We start from the raw sequence: 13,201 nt of genomic DNA on the forward strand, positions 1-13,201 counted from the left end.
TATTGAACATATAAAGTGGTGCTCATCAGTGTGGTAATAAGAAAGAAAAAGAACAATCAAATCCACTGTGTGTCGATCTTAAGGAATTAAACAAGCGGACGATGAAGGACTATTATCCTATGCCCTTTATCGATCACATTTTAGATCAGAAGGTGACGAACTTCCTCATTGGAAAGGGCCTTTATGAGTTTGTTTCAGGTGAAGAAAAGGAGCCAGAGCTGGGTATCCCTCCAACTGCAGATGAGTTAAAAGCATGGAAAGAGTGAAATGCGAAAGACAAAAATGTGATGTACTGGCTATCTGCAATCATTGGTAATACTATGCTCGGACATATCAGGAATGCAGAAACTTCACATGCAGCTTGGAGAATTTTTGAGAGCATGTTTTTAGTAAATACAAAGGCACGAAAGATTCAACTCAAGCAAGAATTGAATGCCTTGAAGAAAGGGAAAATGTCTATTAATGAGTATGTGTTGAAGGTGAGGAGCATTGCAGATGCTTTAGCAGCGATTGATGCAATGCCGGATGATGATGATTTGGTTTCATCCACTCTGAATGGCCTTAACAATGAGAAGACATGGAAATCATTTGTTGCTTCAGTATATGTACAGAAGCCATTTCCAAATTTTGATGAGCTGTCTCATGATTACTGAAGAGATCAATATGCAGGGTGATTCTTCTGAAAGAAATCGTGAACAGGTCCAAGCATTTTATCCAAATTCAGGAAGGGGACGTGGTAGATCCTCTTTGAGAGGCCGTGGTATGGGACGTGCTAGCGATAACTAGCAAAACAAGTTCAATCAACAGTTTGGTGAAATGCAGGTTTTTGGAGGCAGAGAAAACTTTAGAGACAGGGGGATCGCTAGAGGAAGAGGTGGATAGCAGAACAGAGACTCTGAAAATTCTGCTATTGTTTGCCATTATTGTGGCAAAACAGGACATATTGCAGCCAATTGTTATGCTAATAAGGATGATATTCGCAGTGATAAATTGTAGCAAGGAAACTATGCATCGTCTTCACGACAGAATGAAGGCAAAAATGAGCATCTATTTGTTATGCAGCATATGATGAATGTAGTTACTGGAAAGGGAACACATGATGATGTATGGTATGTTGATCCAGGTGCATCTAATCATATGACCAGTCATGTTGAATGGTTTGAAGAGATGCAGGACTTACAAAATCCAGGTTATGTGCAGATGGGTGATGATAATGCCACCCAATTTCACACATTAGAAAGGTTCCCTTGTCCTTGTATGATGGTCAAACAAAGAGTCTGACAGATGTATTACATGTGCCTTCAATTACAAAGAATCTAGTGTTTGTTGGCCAAATGGTAGAGCAGGGGTTGCAGGTCTGATTCAATGCAAAAGGTTGTTTTGTAGAAGACTTCAATGATAAGTGCAGGTTGGTCACAAAAGGAAGTAGAGTTGGCCGAATGTTCACTTTAGATGCTGGAATTCCTGCAATGGATGCTGCTATATATGCTAAAGAAAAAGGAGTAGTTGCAGATATTAAAATATGGCATAAATGTATTGGACATGCAAATGTGCAAAGGCTAAAATTAATGTAGCCCAAAGGATTGGTTACAGGGTTGCCTTCTTTTAGAGTTACAGAATTGCATAAAGTTTGTGAAGCATGCGAGTTTGGTAAGCACAAGACAACCCTTCTTACATGATAGAGAAGTGATCAGAAATATACTTGATATAGTATATACAGATGTTTGGGGGCCTACACAGAATGTATCTCTTGGTGGCAACAAATACTTTGTCACATTTATTGATGACTATTCAAGGAAGTTATGGGTATACTTCATGAAGGAAAAAGTGATGTGTTTGACCACTTCAAATCTTTTAAGGCAGCTGTTGAAATAGAAACAAGCTTAATAGTAAAGTGCTTGAGATCAGATGGAGAGGGAGAGTACCTCTCTAATGAGTTCAGTGGATTCTTGAGGACGCATGGGATAAAGAGGCAATTTACTTGCAGGTATATCCCACAGCAAAATGGTGTTGTAGAAAGAAAAAATAAGCATATTGCAGAAGTTGCACAGGAATTAATGATTGAAAAGAATATGCCCAAAAATTTTTGGTCTGAGGCTGTCCATATTGCTGTTTACATTATGAACAGAACTCCCACAGCTGCAGTTCATGGGATGACTCTTGAAGAATGCTTTACTGGCAAGAAGCCTGATGTATCGCACTTGAAGGTATTTGGCTGTGTTGCATATGTTCATGTGCCAGATGAGCTATGGAAGAAGCTTGATCCAAAGGCAAAAAAATGTGTTTTTATTGGATACTCTTTAGAGCAGAAAGGGTATCGTTGTTATAACCCTGTCACCAGTGAGTTCAGAGTGAGCAGGGATGTTATCTTTGATGAGATGGGAAGTTGGTATACACCTACTGGTGATGTTTTGGATGATCATAACGTTCAGGACAGCTATGTGCAGAAAGATAAACAAGAATCACGGAGTCTTAGTGGACCAAAAACATCATCTAGTACTACACCTACAGTGAGCCCTTAGTCTGGGAGACTAAGGAGTAGCCCCACATCTTCAGGTGGATCTATAAGTGTTGCAGGGAAGGACAAAGGAAAGAAGAAAGTGCTGGATGGTAATGATGCATCTACCAATCATTTGGGATTGGATGGAGATTCTAGTGGTTCAGAGAGCTTGGATGGTAATGATGCATCTACCAGTCATTTGGGATTGGATGGAGATTCTAGTGGTTCGGAGAGCTTGGATGATAAGCTTGGTATTCCTTCCGTCAGGACACCAGGTGTACAGAGAGCTCATAGTAATGTAAAGGCTTCATTGAGTGATCCGGTGGTACGCAGATCTAGTAGGGTTAGATACCCTGTTAAAAGATTTGGTTTTGAAGGTTATGCAGCTCACCATTATGCTTATATGGTGAAACTAGTTGAGGATGTTGAGCCCACTTGTTTTGAGGATGATGCTAGTCATGCTCATTGGGATGCAATAATGGATGAGGAGATGGCTGCATTAAAAGTCAATAAGACTTGGGATTTGGTAGCCTTACCTAAGGGTAAGAAAGCTATTGGCTGTAAGTGGGTTTACAAAGTCAAGCATAATGCAGATGTTTCAGTTAGTAGGTACAAAGCTAGGTTGGTTGCAAAAGGCTATGCTCAAACATATGGCATAGATTATGAAGAGACATTCAATCCAATTGCTAGGATGGCAATTGTTAGATGTGTGATTGCCTTGGCAGCAGCCAAAGGTTGGAGTTTGCAGCAAATGGATGTTAAGAATTCCTTGTTGCATGGTGAATTGCAAGAAGAAGTGTATATGGAGCAGCTAGCAGGTTATGAGGATTTAGAGCATTCCACATATGTGTGCAGGTTAAAGAAGGCGCTCTATGGGCTGAAGCAAGCACCTAGAGCATGGTCTGACAAGATTTTGGAGAATATCTTGTCAATATTGGATTTTGTATTTTTTATGTTGATCACTCTATGTGAGAAAGGGAGATGCAGGTTTGGTCATCATAGTCATCTATGTTGATGACTTGATTATTACAGGTGACAGTGTGACAATGGGATTGCTGAAGTTAAGGACTTCTTGAAGAAAAAGTTTGAGATGAAAGATTTGGGTGAGCTGAGATACTTTCTTGGTATTGAGGTGATCACATGTGATGATGGTATATGGCTATCCCAAAGGCAGTATGGCTTGGATATGTTATCCAAGTATGGTATGACAGCATGCAAGCCTCTTTCAGTACCATTGGAGCAAAATGTGAAGTTGAGTGCTAGCATTGGGGATGAGATAGAAGACCCTACTATGTTCAGGAGGATAGTAGGGATTTTGATTTACATGACTACCACAAGGCCAGACTTGAGCTATGATGTTGGCCTTTTCAATCAGTTTATGCAGATGCCTAAAAAGCCTCATTTGGATGTAGTTAGACGTATATTGAGGTATGTGAAGTCCAATTTACATTATGGACTTTTTTATGAGGCAGGTAAGGACATACATGTCTTTGAATACACAGATGCAGATTGGGATGGTAGCATGTCAGACAGAAGATCTACTAGTGGATTCATGTTTTCCCTTGCAGCAGTTACATGGAGCAGCAAAAAGTAACCTACAATTACTTTATCGAGTATAGAGGCTGAGTAAAGAGGTACTGCTATGGCAGCATGTGAGGTGGTATGGCTACAAAAGTTATTAGGTGATTTGGATGTGCAGGGAGATGGTCCAGTTGTCATTCATTCTGACAACATGAGCAGCATATAGCTAGCTAGGAATCCAGTGTTCCATGCTAGGACAAAACACATTGAGGTGCACTACCACTTTGTGAGAGAGAAGGTACTTGCAGGAGAGATTGACTTGGTATATGTCAGCACACATGATCAGATAGCTGACATTTTCACAAAGGCATTGGGTGTAGAGAAGCTTCAAAAGTTCCGAAGCTTACTTGGAGTTGCAAAGATAGAATTGAGCTTGAGGGGGAGTGTTGAGATGGCAAGCTCAACACATGCAGACATTGATGATGGACCGCCTGGCTAGATGGGTCCGCACGTCTACACTCAGCACTTGGTGGTCATTATGATACTCACATGGCCACTAACTTATCACTTATTATATTTATTTTGTTACATCTACCTACAGCTAGCAAAGACATAGCGCCGGTCGATTAGTATAGTCGATTATGCATTGTTTGACTTAGTAGGACACTTTCCTTTATATTGTATCTTATCTATACTTTGTGTACATTGTATTGTGAGTGGAAGAAGAAGAAGAAACCAGCAAGAAAACGTTATGGCCTCCATCTCTCTTCTTTTGTTCACTTGAGTGAGCTTCCTCTTGTGTATATAGTGTGTGTTTGGCGCAGCACCTCAAGCAAAGTCCCCCCACCACACGATTCTTGACATTATGTGTAGTGGCTGATATCGGACTTGATGCCTTTGCAAGTCTTCCAAGATCCAACTTAAACTTGTAGTAGGTGCCAAGGCGATTGAATGGGCAGAATCATTCCTTATCTTGAACATCCATATTTAGAGCAGCATTACCACCAAGGTTGAGTGATCTGGTGGAGTAAGGATTATCATACTAGTGAGTAGCAAGAGGGATCTTTCACATGGGATATTGAGGTCTACTACCACCATTTTCATAGGGTTCTTATTAGCATCCCTATTGAGTTGAATGAGAAAGGAGGAATTGCACCTCTCATACATCCTCTTTCTCAGCTCGACTTTGACTACCATAATAAGTACGAGTAGACTGACTGGTATGGTGTGGTGTGTCAGTGAAGAATGGGTTTATACTTTGTATTTTGATGGAGCTTCACCAAGACCCACTAAGCATGGGAGTGTTAGTATAGTTATCAAAGACCCCCAACATAGAGTCGTTATGAAAATGAGAGTTTATTTAGACATTGCTTTTACTAATAACATGGTAGAATACAAGGCCTTAATCATGGGGCTAAACATATGGTGGTATCCACTTTTTATTGGTGAAAGGTGACTTGCAACTAGTAATCAACCGATTGAATGGAAACTATAGTGTTAGGGATCCCATTCTTTAGATGTATTATCGTGCAGCCTTGGATATACTTCAGATTTTTGAGATAGTGACTTGTCTAGCTCGATTGAGGGGGCAAACGATCTTGGAATTGCAATCTAGGAAAACTACAGCTCCTTGATTTGCAACCATTTCATTTTCCATGAAATTTTGCTCTTTTACACCTCCGTGCCACTTTTGCACTTTAAAATCAGCTCCAAAAATCCGCTCTCACACTCATACCAAAGCATAAGCCAAGAAACTAAACATACGCAAGTGAGCCACAAATGGGCTTTTACCATGCTAAGCATCATAAACAATGATAGATTATGAAGACTTAGTGGGACAACAATTGATTACATTTTTACAAAACATGGTTGAGCAAGAAGAGAATTGTGGACTATGGGAGAAAGAAGAATAGCAAGAATGAAACCATGATGGTTTGAAAGGGACTCCATTGCTTTGATAGTTAGACTATATTATTTTATAACTTTTCAGCTAGGGTACACTTTCCTATCTTTACTTCCCCTTCGTGCTAGCTTACCCTCTAGATAACTACACATAAATATGCATGTTTCCTCCTTTTATGCTTGTGTCAAGGTCTTTTAGATGTTGGCAATATAACATTTTGGAAAAACGTTTCATTACATTGTTTAGAAAACTATTATTGTATATAGTTGGCTTTTTTATTCAAGTTGTCCTGCTCAATGTGTTCAAATTTGTTTCAATTCTCACACTTGGGTTTTCCTTTATTCCATCAATCTTGCTCCTTATCTCCAATTTTTCCTCATGTCCTACAAACAATCTGATCTACAGATCCTTTGTTATAGAGTGCATATACTATGGGACTTGATGAAGTCTCTTGGGCCTTCTTTTTAATTTTTCTTTCATGCTCATATAAAGTAACTTCCACTGAGTTGAGTTTTCTTTCTACTAGATTTCCCAAGGTTGCTAAGGCCCACTTATATCATTTATTAGGTTTGTCTGCACTATTAAGTAGCGCATAAATGGTTTCATCTTCTTCAATGTTTCTATTAATAGAGGACAACTACAGACTCAAGCTTTTAATCTTATTTATCAGTGAGTTCAAGAAGTCATAACTTTAAATCTAGCCTAAAAAAATCCATTAGAAATTTCATCTTTGAGTTTTTTTCTTGGACTAAAGGTTTTGTTCATCTCATTCCATACTTATTTTGGTTTTGTAATCCTCGATATGTGATGAAGGATATTTTCTAACAAGATTTATGCTATGATCTCGAGTACTTTTTCATTCTTCATTTTCCATGTTGGGTCATCAGGAGCCTTAGGTTCTTAAAAAATTTTCCAAAGATATTTTTGCATTAGATGGTACATGGTTTTCATTTTCCATGTGTGAAAACCATTATCATTAAAGTTTTCCACTATTTCAATTTTGGACATTTTGGGAATGGGAAGATCTTATAGAAAACTCATGTAGTAATGTCTAACTTTGTATGAGAAAGGGATTTTTTTTAATTTGCTAGATATGTATGAACAAGCTCTTTGGAGAGGTCTTATCAGTTTTACCTAGCAATGTCTATCTCCTTACAAGTGAGTAGTGAGAAAATGTGCACAAGTAAATACTAAAATTAGTTTTATGAAGAACGCCTAAAAAAGGCTTGCATATGATCACACTTTTATGCATTTTTAGAAGTAATCAATTTGATTTTCAGCAACAAGTGTGAATTTATATTTTGGTTCCTACATGAAGTGTGTTGCATATGCTCTAAGAGAGAGAGAGAGAGAGAGAGAGAGAGAGAGAGAGAGAGAGAGAGAGAGAGAGAGAGAGAGAGAGAGAGAGAGAGAGAGAGATAATGGATAAGAGAAAAAGTTGCATGGATATTTAAAAAAAACTACATGAATAATGGTTTTATCGAGTGGTGGGCTCATGGTTCATGGAAGTTGTCTCTTATCATCATCACTAGCAATAGTACGGTTGGCACTAATGATGGCATTGCAAATGATGTGGCTACCAAAGGTGGTAGATGATGCTCCTATGACCCGTGCTGAAGGTGATCACAAGACAAGGGAGCAATTGTGTAAGTGATGAGTAACAAAAGCAACAGGTATGGGTAGCCATGGAAGCACTCTATGGGCACGAAATTCAATCATTATGGATGAGGGGTGGGTGTGTGTGTGTGTGTGTGTGTGTGTGTGTGTGTGGTGCTAAGCCTCCATACCTCTCCTTTAGATATAGATTTTTCAAGAGCTCGCATGTAATATTTCCACGCAATAAAAGTTAGTTGGTTAGTTTGAAAGTTAGTTAGTCAGCTAATAAGTTAGTAAGATTACTAACTAAAGACTAAGGTAAAAACTAACTAACGTTAATAGCTAATAATTTTTATTTAATTAAAAATATAAAAAAACTAAGAGTCGTAAATCTGATATTTTTCTTGGATTGACAAGGACCGTAGCCACCCTTCATGGAAGTTACAACGTGAACGAGACTTATGAGCTATATTAATCACTAGTATTGATGTGTATAGTTTGGATGGTAAAAAAATATTAGATTTTGGGCAAAACTAATATATTCTAGATATTTTAGATATTATCCTAAAAAGATAGAACTGGATGTCCTTTAAAAGAAAAGACAAGTGATGTTGTAGTTATTTTTGGAGATTTTATAAAATGAAAAAAGATAAAGAGAGAGATTGGCAAAATCGTGTGCACCACAATCGCAATCTACATGCAGTAGACAACACTTCGAATAGGGAGCGAAAGAAGGAGTGATTTGAAAACTTTCTAAACAAGTGTCTTGGAGTTTTAACCCCCTTTTGGAGCTAATGGAACCATCAGATTTATGAGTTAAGCATCAAATCACTGAGTTTTCCAAGAGTCCCTCCACCAAGAACTCTTGTTCTTAGCCTCATCCCCTCCTCTCTAATTCATTATAAATAGAGGCATGGGGAGGCACAAGGGAGCATAAGGAGACACTGAGAGGTTGCAAGAGAGAGGTAGAGAGAAGGATATCCCTCCAAGAGATTGTGTGTGTGTGTATGTGATATAGAGAGAGAAAGAGAGAGAATAGCTACCGCGAGAGGCTACAAGGGAGAGAGTTAGCTCAATTCCCTCTATCTCGATCCTTGACTTAACCATCTTCTCTTACGCTCTCCCATCTCGAATCTATTCTGCCTTCTTAATCTCTTAAGTCTACTTGCGGACGAGGGCCTCCAAGCAAAGAATGTCGCGTGCGGATGGCAATCCTACAACCAGTAACAAAGCTTTGGGTGAAGGCATCACTGTCAATCCAACTACGGTTCCGGTTGTAAGTGATGTATTTCTAAATTGATAGATGCTTGCTTTGATTCTTACATGAGATACATTAGGCCCATGCTGTGATGTACGATAATAGGTCATGGGAAGGGATAAGCCTCTTCTGACATATTTGAAAGATGGAGTTTGCAAAATGCATGTATCAAGGGAAGTTAATTGCACTTAGTTGCATATGGCTTATTCATTGATAGAGAAATCGGTCAGGGGTTATGATTAGCATAATCGTAAAAAGAATAATATTAAGAATTGTGCATATAAGTATTAAGAAAATTTTGCATAAAATCGCTCTTTGATCCCAAGGGAAGAGCGAATATGCGATGGAATTATTATCGTGTCTATTCTTGTATTGTTTGGGAAAAATACAATTAGTTTTGTTGGTTGATTAAACAACACCCTAAATGTTTTTTTTTAATCAACTGATTATTGCATTGTGATTTGGATAAATATTCCAAGTGCTTTTGTTTGATGTTAAAAGCATGGCAAGGGTCAGTAATGACAAGTAGCCATGGGGAATAAAAGAATGTTTTCCTAGAAGATGATATTAGGGTTGATTGCCCTGATTATGCTTGATTCTTAATTGGATTAATTAAGGAAGGATATTTTGCATGGGTGGATCATCTCCAAGATCGCAACGTGGATTACCCCAAGAGGGCACTGATCAATTCACAGGCTAAAGGTCGAGTGCTGAAAAGGCCAACCACGGAAGTTGTGTCTCACTCCTAGGTCACTTGGGGTCAGTGGAGCTCTGGACACCCCTTGCCTAGACCTGAACAGAGCTGTTGACTACTGTGAGCCCAACGTCTTGTCCTTGGAAGATCCTATCCGAGATAAAGGATGGAAATTTTGGTGCCATGTGATTTGGACCGGGTACTTCTGTTGGACAGAAGGAATACATAATTCTCCTATATGGGTAGGAGACAAAGATTAACTTGAAGATAAGTTAAGGAACTTGTTTCTCAAAAGGACTGCTTGTTTTATTTTCGTGTCTTGCTATAAATTACGCAAACGAACCCTGTGTCCTAAAAGGATTAATTAATGAAGCTGATTTTAAATGTCACACATAAATGTGGTAGGACTTAATTAGAAAACTAAAGCTATCAAGGGAAGCGGGTGGATGGAATCCTCGACGGGTCCATCCTACGATAGGGTGGTTCCAAAGAACTGGGAGGCTTCTCACAAGGATTTATTGCCATTCCACTTTAGGTATTGCTAAGTTAGAGCCCAATTTGTGCCGTTTTAGGGGACCGGAATGGGACTATGCCCTACGGGCAGAGAGGTTGAGTGGTGCATCCCATTTTCCATTCCCTTTGAACCAAGTGCAGTATGGATCTGCTTCAGATTGGGTATCTCTGCGTAAAGTAGGATGTCCAAAACTCGACACTAGAATGCCATTAGGAGACCTTGGCCCTAGGAACCCAGATTTCAGGTCGATCCTAGTGGGTTGGCCGTGAAAGTTCTGTTGCGAGGCGGACTCGGGAAACCCTATGTGAAAAACCACGGAACATTCCCTAGGACTGCCGGGCGGCGATGCTTAGATTCATTTCTTGATGGACCGCTAAAATGTGCTTAGACATGGCATGTTACATCACATACCACCACATTCATGAATAGTTGTCTTCCTAGTCTTGTTGAGATATCAATCACTATGGGGACCAACTAGAGCCTCCTAAAGTTGGGTTTTTAGTTCTCTCTTCAACTTTCCCCTCTTTAGAATAGCTAGAGACAAGGAGCATATTGCATGTGCTATGAGAGAGAGAGAGAGAGAGAGGTGAATAATAGATGAGAGAAAAAGTTGCATGGATAATTGATATGTGACACACACACACACACACACATAGATAGAGAGACAGAGAGAGAGAGAGAGGAGAGGGAAAGATGTTCAAAATTGAAATTAGGTTTGGTATGTGTTGTAGGTTTGTGAGACTTTTGGAAGTTTGAAGTCTCTTAAGCCTATAGCTAGAATCTACACTATGTTATTATATTGCTTCTAGCAAATGTGATTCCCAAACCTCCCAAAACCTTCACAAGCCTCTTTTCATATCCAAATCTTCAAACCTAAATTCAAATTAAAAAGTGACTATAAGCAACATTAAATATTATCTCTCTCTCCCTTGTAGAGGTCAAAATGGTTCATGTGCTCTCTCTCTCTCTCTCTCTCTCTCTCTCTCTCTCTCTCTGTCTCTCTGTCTCTCTGTCTCTGTCTCTCTCTCTCTCTCTCTCTCTCTCTCTCTCCCCTACCAAAAACTTGTAGGAGGAGCAACCCTCTCTCTCTCCTAGAGAGAGCCTCCCCCCTCTCTCTCTTTGTGAATAGAGTAGGGGAGAAGCTTGGGAGTGATAGCCAGTTCTCTATGTGTGTGTGTGTGTGTGTGTGTGTGTGGCTCACAAAGCCTTGTCAAAACCCACCCACCCACACACTCTACCCCAAAGTAATAGTAGCAAATGTATAGAGCAATAACACAAGCACAAAACAACTAACATGGAGATGGTGGCAGCAACTGTGGTGAGGGTGACGGATGGTCGTGAGTCCAATGACTACTCAATAGTGCTATGGTGGATGGTAGGGCTAGTGGGCAACTGAGAAAAGAAGGGCGAGTGCTGTGGCATATTTAATGAAAGTGAGGATGACATATTGTCCATGCAAATGTGGTTTAGTTATAGACCCTCTAATTTTGACAAGAGAGCTATTAAAAGAAACATGGATTTTCTTTTGAGATAGGAAAAGAATGGTGTGGTGAAGAGAGGGAATGAACCACATGGATCAAAATTGCATACTTATCTAAAAATTTTATGTGAGATAGAAGTAGAATTATGTTCATTGCATTGAGGCCATAAGTTTAACACCCCCATCAACATATTTGGTGAGGTAGTAGCAACATTTTGCATACCCTATTTATCAATATACTTAAATATAGGATCCTATTTTTTTAAAACATCACTCCAATTGTGCATCATTGTAGAAGGAATGGTAGTGTTAACAAAAAATGATATTTTGATGTATTTGTACTAGCTAGATTTCTAAAATGCCAATTGGAATTTTCTTATACCCATTTGACAACATGTCACTCCAATTGTGCATCATTATAGAAGGAGTGGAAGTGTTAACAAAAAATGATATTTTATTGTATTTGAACTAGCTAGAGTTCTAAAATACATGTTGGAATTTTGTTATGCCCTTAAACACCATATTAGAGAATTTGAAAATTTTCCAAATCCTAATTTCAAATAAGTGATAAATATTTGACCACATGGCTAAATCTTGAACCATATTTGAAAGTGGGATTTGGGAAGGTAGCTTATATAGCATTTAGGGTAAACTCCACCTTTAAGTAAGACAATAATATTTGACCATGTAGTCAAATAATAAAGGTATTGGGGGTTCCCAAAGTGCATGAAAATTCCCAAAATCCCTAATATAGTGTTCTTAAGAGTACCAAGAGACTTTTTGACTCTTTTATTTATAAAATCAACATTTCATACAAACGTTAAACATCAAACCCATTTTCTTTTATCTTGCCTTTATTTTTATAGGTTGAGAGAAAAGTTTTTGTGAGCATTGGGGAATAGAATGTTGTGGCCTCATGCTGACAAGCATGGCCCTATAATATCAACTCATCTTATAGCATTTACACATCTTCTTGTGAGGTCCAAACTTACTAAGACAATGCCATTTTGTTGATCTTTTGGAGTCATAGTAATGTGCCATGCAACTTGTTTTCTTAGACCTAGGCACCTTGAACTCCCACAATCAAAACATTACATTGATTCTTTTCTAATCATAATATAAATTATTGAGTTTTGGAGAGATAACTCAAAGGTGCCCTAAGGTAAAGGGGCCAATCATATGAGAGGATCTTATTGTTTGACAACACATCACTCCAAGAATGGTACTATGCACAAAAAATGATATTTTAGTGTGTTTGTAGTAGTTAGAGTTCTAAAATACCATGTGGAATTTTGTTATGCCTTTAAAAATACTAAGAGAATTTTTGACTATTTTATTTATAAAATCAACATTTCATGAATATGTTCAACATCAAACCCAATTTCTTTACACTTCCCTTTATTTTTACAGGTTGAGGAAAAAATTTTGTGGGCATTGGGGAATGGATTGCTGTGGCAACATGCTCACAAGCATGGGCTTGTAGTGTCAACTCATCTTATAGCATTTACACATCTTCTTGTGAGGTCCAAACCTATGGAGAAAATGTCATTTTGTTGATCTTATGGAGTCCTAGTAATGTGCCATGCAACTTGTTTTCTTAGACCTAGGCACCTTGAACTTCCTCAATCCAAACATTATATTACTTATTTTCCAATCATAAAAGAAAGTATTGAGTTGTTGAGAAATGACTCAAAGGTGCACTAAGGTAAAGGGGCCAATCATGTAGGATCCTATT

The sequence above is a fragment of the Lygodium microphyllum genome, chromosome 11, assembly GCF_053477565.2.
Source record: "Lygodium microphyllum isolate KBCC chromosome 11, Lygodium_microphyllum_v1.1.10, whole genome shotgun sequence".
Classification (NCBI taxonomy): Eukaryota; Viridiplantae; Streptophyta; class Polypodiopsida; order Schizaeales; family Lygodiaceae; genus Lygodium; species Lygodium microphyllum.